General features: G+C 31.8%; 1 long non-coding RNA gene across 6 annotated transcripts; it reads right to left on the reverse strand.

Annotated features, from left to right (window-relative positions):
* Positions 1–1019: 1019 nt before the first annotated feature.
* On the reverse strand, positions 1020–5024 carry LOC105774739 (uncharacterized). 6 transcript variants are annotated; one of them, XR_008197154.1, is made up of 7 exons: positions 4790–5023; positions 4356–4681; positions 3485–3752; positions 3124–3193; positions 2591–2716; positions 1484–1939; positions 1020–1285 (listed from the first exon to the last, which is right to left on the reverse strand). It is a non-coding gene; the product is annotated as an uncharacterized LOC105774739 (long non-coding RNA). The 6 variants fall into 6 exon arrangements; XR_008197155.1 differs by having other exon boundaries at positions 1484–1629; positions 1796–1939; positions 4356–5021; XR_008197151.1 differs by having other exon boundaries at positions 1484–1629; positions 1792–1939; positions 4356–5020.
* Positions 5025–9227: the final 4203 nt, after the last annotated feature.

The raw sequence follows: 9227 nt of genomic DNA on the forward strand, positions 1-9227 counted from the left end.
AGTATTTTACATAATCCAAAATAAAAACAATTTAATAGAATTTTTTCTATAAAAAGTAGGAAAACATCTAATAAAAATAATCTAATTTTATTTTGTAATCAATTTTAAATAAAGCATCAAACAGATTTAACAAACAACACCTAAATTTCTGAATTGTAAACCTTCCAAAAATATAATCTTAAATGTATCGGACTAAAATTTTTTTTTGGTAGAAAATAAACAGCAACTTATGCGATTACAACCACCAGTTTCATTACAATACGAAAGCTTTATTACGATCCTCTAACAAAATGTCCTTCACTGCATCTGGAGGAACAACAAATAATTGTAAACTAGCAAGATGAGTGGCTATTTTGGCCAAGCAATCCGCAGCCTTATTCTGAGATCTCGGCACATGTCATAATCGGATTTCCCAATCATGAATTAACCATAATTCTACCATTTTACTACTAGCAGCGCTACCAGCCAAAAGAGATTCAACCAACAACGCACTGTCCACTACACCAAAATAGGCTTTTAGCGGCGCTTTTTTAGGCCTTTAGCAGCGCTTTTTAGCGCCACTAAATGCATTTGCGGCGCTTCCACAAGCGCCGCAAAAAATGCCGCTAACGACAACGTCGCTAACGTTTGCAGCGTTTACAGAAATAAACGCCGCTAAAGGTCATGTTCTTTAGCGGCGCTTTACCCATAAACGCCGATAAAGAACATGATCTTTAGCGGCGCTTTTATCACAAACGCTACTAAAGAACATGATCTTTAACAGCGCTTTTATCACAAACGCCGATAAAGAACATGATCTTTAGCGGCGCTTTTATCACAAACGCCGCTAACGCTAAAGAACATGATCTTTAGCGGCGCTTTTATCATAAACGCCGCTAAAAATACGATTTTTTAGCGGCATTTTTGGGAAAACGCCACAAATTTTGGCAAAATTGTATCATCCGATTTTTCATCCATATGCAATCCTTCTTATAACATAAAATCCAACCAAAAACGGCAAATTTAAATGATACATCAAATTCAATGAAAGATATATGATATAAATTGATAACTGAATTAAAATCCAAAAGTTAGAACTCAAGTTATCGTAAATATTAAAGTAAAAATAAAAATTTAGAATCAAAACTAAAATAAATAATACATATGAGAAACATATTAACTAGTTGAACTTGCCTATGACTATACACATTGCAAGGTAAAAAAAAAAATACAATGTGCTTCTCTGTTTTCTTTGCCCCAACATTGATATGCTCCACTCCATGTATTAGGTTGTATGCGATCATAACTGAAGACAAAAAAAGTTGAGCATAAAATCAAAGTAGATTTAGAATACATGAATGCATTACAAGAATATTATCATGTGCAGCAAATACACGTGTGCAAGAAGTAGAGAATAAACCTATTTGAAAGTGGTGCTGTGAATGCCAAAATTGAGGGAAGATGATCTAAAACCCCTGCCAAAATAAGAAAAGTTACAACTTACTTGGGGACAAACGTTGCCAACATGCCATGTTTATTTGCAATAGCCCTAACAACTTCGCGCATGAAAATCAAGTTGTCAGCAGCATATGTACAAGCAGTGTACCCCAAAGCCATTTCATACTGACCATTTCCAGCTTCTGCATGCATCTGTAAATTTTGAAAGCTAAAGTAAGCCAGGAGAATCAAGTAATTATAATAATTGAGAATAAAGTTTCTAGCCTTTCATTATAATAATTGAGAAAAAAAAAGTACGTGCTGTAAGAATGGTATCACAGAGGCAATGAAAGAGGAAGCATGAGAAAAAGGTACCTACTGCAAGAATGGTATTGTCAGCTCTAGAACTTCAAAAACAAAAAGGGAAGCGCGTAGAGGCAATGAAAGAGGAAGCACTCAGGCTAATAGCATTACCTACTTGGGGTTTCACAGAAAAAATTATCACATCACTAGCATCCACAACCTGCTTCCATATATCCATAACTTGGATTAGAAACAAAATAAAAATAAGAACACCATATTATTAAAACTAAACAGCATAACAATCTTAAAGGATGATTATTTCTATTCTCTTTTTTTCTTTAATTAAGTCTTCAGTGAAATCTTTTCACTTCCTTCCAATTCCACATACAAACAAAACTAACAGAACACATGTTTTTGCTATTTGTTTTCCACTTTGTAAAGAACTAAAATATGTATATGCAAATGGTGAAAAGCAAAATAAAAGTAAGTCAAATAGTCAAAACCAACTTGGTTCTTTGTTTGTTATGCTAAAATAAAAGTAAGTCAAATTGTCGAAACTAAATATCATCACCAGAAACTAGCTCTAAATTTCGTTCATCTTCTCTTGAAAAGTTTTTAACTTTTAAGAGTTAACTATGTTTTTATATAATAAAATTAGATCATAATTAATTAAAAAACTCATTTATTATATTTTATTATGTTTTTCTTTTAAAATCCAAAATAAATAAAAAAAATAAACAGGAGGTGGCTGAGGCGGTAATGGCCATTTGCGCTGCGCCTTAGCGCCTAGGTGCTCACCTTGACATCACTGATATATATAAAGCCATTTGCATTCATCAACAAGATCAAGCAAAGAGGATAGTCATCTTACCATCCACAGCATCATGAGAAGTAGGGTCTGTCCACTATGGCTAATCCAAAACCCAAGTCGCTCTTCTGCAATATCATCTTCCACGCCATACACTTTGGCTCTTCTCCAGAAATACGTTAACCAAGCCTATAACAGTTACAATTTATAAGCACAAGAATTCTGACATAAAAGCAACCTTCTTCAGCAAGAGAAGCACTAGTGCAGAGCTAATTTACCATGATGCCAAAACACTACTAAATTTACTAATAAATTCAAATTTTGCAGATATCACTATCTAACTTATTTCTAACAGATGGAATTGTAGAAGCTGAAGAATTGGTGGCAAAGTAGTTTATATAAAAGAAAAGATTGAGAACTGTTTCTTCAGGAGGAAAATTTTACTGAATACAACCTAAAAGATGCTAGTGTTTGCACAAAAGTAAATGAAAATTTTGGCATCCTTTAAGGAGTTAATTGGGGCAAAACAAAAATAGATTAAGTACATCGAACTAAATTGATTACTCATAAAAAACTTGCAGAGAGATAAAGCAAACCTAAGACGGATTGATGAAGCAAACCAAGTCGCCTATGCCTGCCTAATGCCTGTACAACAGCATCCTCAACCTGAAAGCAGTATTGAGCGTGAAATTAAAAAAGAAAAAAGAAAAACGAAGTGGTACTCCAAAAAGTGCAGATGAAACACATAAGTAATAATAAAATAGAAATTTATATAAATACAGAATGGAGGGAAAGAAGTATTACTGCTACTAAAATTTTTAGAAGTTAATGCGCAAGGCATAAACCATCATAGAGGTGGCACACAAATTTATAAAAAGGGATGTAGAACATCCAGGAAAATTATACCAAATTAATATTTAATTTTGAAGTACTAGCCATTAAAGCAGTGCTAGCCACCTCAAATGCAGAATGCCATTCCTCAAATTCTGAAGTACTCAGTTCTCTCATCCCAATGACAAGTGTTCTCAAGCCTATTGAGGAGTAAGAATGCAGATGGCCTTCAGTTGCACGAATTATACTCGTATTCAGAGATCTGTCTATGACACTAAACATTGTTGTGTCAGCTCCTTTTACAAACACTTTAACGGATTGGTTTGGGAACCCCAATATAACAGACATCCTCTTCCGATCACTATCAAACTCGTGCAAACCCAAAACATTAAACCTGCATGACCCAAAACAATTTTATTCAACAATGAAAACTTAATATAAATGAAGTCCAGGAGTACAACCAGCATTCCTTTAATACGATTATATACTATATAGTATATATACACCTTTCTTCTCCCAAAGCAAGAGAATTTTCAATGCCAGTCCCTAAATATTACAATATCCAAACCTCCAAGTGTCTTGAAATTTAAAAAAAAAAAAAAGGAAAGAAAAATGATGATACTAAATTCAAATAGGTATTTACATACATTTCACCTACCTCAGTACTTCGTATATATGTAAAGATTAACATAAAAAAATGCCAATAACCTCAAACAATATAAAACTATGATTAATCCATGAAAAACAAAGTTCATAGAAGTCGATCAAGCCCTCTTCCCAAGAAATACTAGTTATTTTCACTTGTGCAGATTAAGAATGTAGTTTTCAAACCATCACTTTATTGTTGCAAAAGTAGTAGAGGAAGCTTCTCCAAAGGAAATATATATACTGACTATCCAGAAAAATAAAGGAAATTCACATGCCTGCTTCATGGTATAATATGTTCCATAAAATTCACAGAAATGGTGGAAACAAAACCAAGACGATAGAAATCAACCTTCAAAGATGCTAATTCCCTAAGGCCCATTTCAACTGAAAGCATACTCTCAATATTTCCTTCTCCAGTCAGATCATTCAGATCCCGGACAATTTTAATCCGGTCTGAATGTCCACCTCCTGTAACAGTTCTAAAATTTAATAGGTCAAAATAATATATATTAAAAAGAAAGAGGGATTAAACGGGATGTAGTCAGAAAATGAACTAGCCTTTATCCCAGGCCTCCTCTTTAGCCTTTTGTCCAGCTGAGACAACAACTTCAAATGGAAGAGGAGCCAATGCCGACCAGTATTCATGCTTTGACACTGCTATATCTGCACATATGCCTGGAAAATCCAATAGCAATTGTAGAAAAAACAAATCCTATCAGGTTAATAAACAATAAAATGCAAACTCCAACACCAAGGGAACAAAATAAAAAGGCTAAGCATTACTGGGGAATCGGTTTCTGGGGAATCGATTTAGGGAGATTTATGGGGATGGGGGTATCGAAAAAAGAAGGGGGGAAAAATAATATTTCATTTGAAATATTGGGATAAAAAATATGAGAAACAGTCTGAGATGTATGCAAAAAGAGGGAGAGAGGGGAAGATGGTGATGAAGACGGTGGTGGAAGAGAGAAACACTCAGGTGTTTTGAGGATACCAATTTTAGGGGGGGAAATTTTGGGATAAAAAGGCGAAAAAATTTTGGGAAATTTTTTATAAATTGATTTATTTTTTGTGGCGTTTTTATAGAAAACGCCACAAATTTTTTTCATTTTGAACAAAACGACGCCGTTTTGCTATTTTAAAATTTTTTTATTTTTTTATAAATTGATTTATTTTTTGTGGCGTTTTTATAGAAAACGCCGCTATTGCTTACCTTTAGCGGCGCTTCTTATAAAGCGCCGCAAAATTTTTTCATTTTGAACAAAACGACGCCGTTTTGCTATTCTAAAAATTTTTTATTTTTTTATAAGTTGATTTATTTTTTGCGGCGTTTTCTATAAAACGCCACTATTGTTTACCTTTAGCGGCGCTTCTTATAAAGCGCCGCAAAATTTTTTCATTTTGAACAAAACGACGCCGTTTTGCTATTTTAAAATTTTTTTATTTTTTTATAAATTGATTTATTTTTTGCGGCGTTTAAAAACGCCGCTATTGCTTACCTTTAGCGGCGCTTCTTATAAAGCGCCGCAAAATTTTTTCATTTTGAACAAAACGATGCCATTTTGCTATTTTAAATTTTTTTTATAAATTGATTTATTTTTTGCGGCGTTTTCTATAAAAACGCCGCTATTGCTTACCTTTAGCGGCGCTTCTTATAAAGCGCCGCAAATTTTTTTCATTTTGAACAAAACGACGCCGTTTTGCTATTCTAAAAATTTTTTATTTTTTTTATAAATTGATTTATTTTTTGCGGCATTTCTATAGAAAATGCCGCTATTGTTTACCTTTAGCAGCGCTTCTTATAAAGCGCCACAAAATTTTTTCATTTTGAACAAAATGGCCTGCTTTTGCTATTCTAAAATTTTTTATTTTTTTATAAGTTGATTTATTTTTTGCGTTTTCTATAAAAACGCTATTGTTATCTTTTAGCGGCGCTTCTTATAAAGCCATAAAATTTTTTCATTTTGAACAAAAAACAGCTGCTTTTGCTATTTTAAAATTTTTTATTTTTTTATAAATTGATTTATTTTTATTTTTTATTTTTTAAAATTTTTATTTTAAAATTTATTTTAAAATTTTTATAATTTTATTTCATTTTATTTTTGTATTTTTTCTTATAATTTGGTCCTCTCCAAAATAAATAATTATACATAAATATCCATATCAATCTATTACTTTTTTAACTTATTTATTAATTCTATTTAAACTAATTTAAATATATCAAATGGTTTAGATTACATTTTTTAAATATAAAAGCATTAATTAATTGTATAAAATTTTATCATTTAACAAATCTCAAGTAAACCTTAACCTTAAACCCTCTAAATTAACCATTCAATACATATAAAATCTATCTATTATATATCTCTTAAATAATTTAAACTATACTCATAATTTCAACATATTTGATTTATTATTATTATCTATTTTACAATTATATAAGAACATATTTAAAATATAAATTAAAAAAATAATTAATCTAAACTCAAAACCTTAACTCGACCCCTGAATCCCTAAACCTTAAATCCCTAACTCTTAACCCCTAACATCTAACCCCTAAACCCCTAACCCTAAACCCCTAACCCCTAAACCCTTAAACCATAATCCCTAATTCATAACCCCTAAACCTAAAAATATAAACTCCTAAATCGGCTTTAAATCTTAAATTAATCATATACCCTAAACTAAAAACCCTAAACAAATTTATTATTATCTCTTTTACAATTATATAAGAACATATTTAAAATATAAATTAAAAAATAATTAATCTAAACCCAAAACTCTAACTCGACCACTGAATCCCTAACTTTTAATCCCTAAACCCCTAACCCTCTAACCCTTAAACCTTAAATCCCAACCCCTAATCCATAATCCATAAACCTTAAAATATGAACTCCTAAACCTGCCTTAAATCTTAAATAAATCATATACCCTAAACCAAAAACCCTAAACAATTTTATTATTATCTCTTATACAATTATTTTAAATAATAATATTTTAAATTTTCCATGTGTTTTATTTCAAATTATTTCTACGTGTCATAATTTTTTTCTGAGGATTTTAAATATTCAATTAGAAATAAATTGAATTTTATTTAATATGAATAAACCAATTAAGATAAAATATTTTTAGCGGCGCTTTTCAAAAAACGCCGCTAAATCCCCGAAAGCTCAGAAAACGGCGTCGTTGGGCTTAAGTTTTTTTGCGGCGCTTTACCAAAAACGCCGCTAAATCCCTGAAAGTTCAGAAAACGGCGTCGTTGGGCTTAGGTTTTTTTGCGGCGCTTTATCAAAAACGCCGCTAAAGCCCTAGGCATTAGCGGCGCTTCCTTAAAAAGGCCGCTAAATCCTCAAAAGATTAAAAACGGCGTCGTTGGGCTTAGGTTTTTTTGCGGCGCTTTCCCAAAAATGCCGCTAAAACCCCGAGCATTAGCGGCGCTTTCTTAAAAACGCCGCTAAATCCCCGAAAGCTCAGAAAACGACGTCGTTGGGCTTAGGTTTTTTGCGGCGCTTTCTCAAAAACGCCACTAATGCTTATTTTTAGTGGCGTTTTCCGTAATGCGCCGCTAATGATCAATCATTAGCGGCATTTTTTATCCAAACGCCGCTAAAAGCCTGTTTTGGTGTAGTGGTCGCATTCAAGTTCTATTCGTCTAAAACCTTTATCCCAAATTATGCGTAGTCCTTTTAAAACAAAATTCATTAATGATTAGACTTGAGCAGAATTCATGTATTTAGAAAAATTGTTGGTAATAATCAATAATGATTTCATTTAAAAAAAAAACAATAATGGTGAATCTTGACCTAAATTGAAATTGAAAATGAATATATATATATATATATATATATTATCAAAACATGTGTATATATTTCATCAAGAAAGATGTGTCTGTTATAGGTTATAAGAAAAGAAAATGTATATTTATTAAAAATATAGGGTACAAGCAAAAGAGTATTTTCTTTTTCTTTGGGTAATAGAAAAGAGAAGTGTTGAATAGCAGTTTTAATTATTTGATATATTGTGGGTGAAATTTTTTAAAAGTAAATATATGTAAAGGAAATGTTGTTGAGTAAACATCATCTAGAGACTAATGGATAAAATTGTGAGCAATCTCATTGACCAATCTTGAAATATAATGAAAAGTACCCAAATCAAAACTGAAGTTTGATTTTAAATAATGAAGAAAAAAGAATTGGTGAAAGATGAAATTAGGTTAAAATTATGTATGAGTAAGTAGGGTTTGGGAACAAAAGTGGCCAAGGGTCCATTCTGATCCAATCAATCATTATAATTAAAGATAATTTAGTGTCGTAAATAATTTTCAAACTATACTATTTTAGTTTTTTGTTAGGGTTAGATTGTTGTATCTCAATAATAAAGAAAGAAACATAAGAGTTATGAAATTTCATTCCTTCTCCTTATTTGGCCTAGCTAGACACTAATTATTCATACCTAAAAATTCTACCTTAAACAAAGGGATCAAAGGTAATTATAAATATCCATAACTGGCAATCCTCATTGAAGGCCATCAGTTCTGGTCTGCCATGTCAAGTTTTCAAAATGAAAATCATGAGGACCCATCTTTTTGCAATGGCTTTTTGAAGCTACAATTTGCTTCAAATTTAAGCTTTTCTTCCCCACTCTATCTTTTGCTCTTTCTTTGATAAGAATATCAGCAAAAGCACAATAACTCTTTTGTAAGTGCATATAGGTTGCCAATATTAGGTTTTTCATTTTTCATCAACACACCCTTTTTTTCTTTTGTTTTGTTTCCTTCTTTCATTTGCTTTGTATGCATTAAATCACTGAAATAAAAAAGAAAGTAGTACTTTCCCATGTACTGGTTTTCAGTTAATTGCTAATTAGTCAGCAAAAAGGAATATATAGAGTGGTCACTACCCACAATTTCTCTTCCTGGAAAAAAGCAAGTTTTCTTAGGAAAATTAGACCTACTGCTACTCATAAGAGTAAACTGGATTTGGTGGTAAACAAAATATGGTGGGGAACGAAAAAAGAAAGCTTGAAATTATAATTGATGGGGGTAGTTTTTTATTTCTATATTCTGATAACTAGCTTAGCAAATTAAGGATGCCACTGGCCAGTGCCAGCTTGCTTGTAATGGGTTCATCTCTTAGTTCAATTATGACTGATTAAACTACAAGCAAAGGAAGACAGAGAGAATATGAACTTTTTATCCCACCTTCAAATAATTTTGGACTGG

Source organism: Gossypium raimondii, chromosome 6, assembly GCF_025698545.1.
Source record: "Gossypium raimondii isolate GPD5lz chromosome 6, ASM2569854v1, whole genome shotgun sequence".
Classification (NCBI taxonomy): Eukaryota; Viridiplantae; Streptophyta; class Magnoliopsida; order Malvales; family Malvaceae; genus Gossypium; species Gossypium raimondii.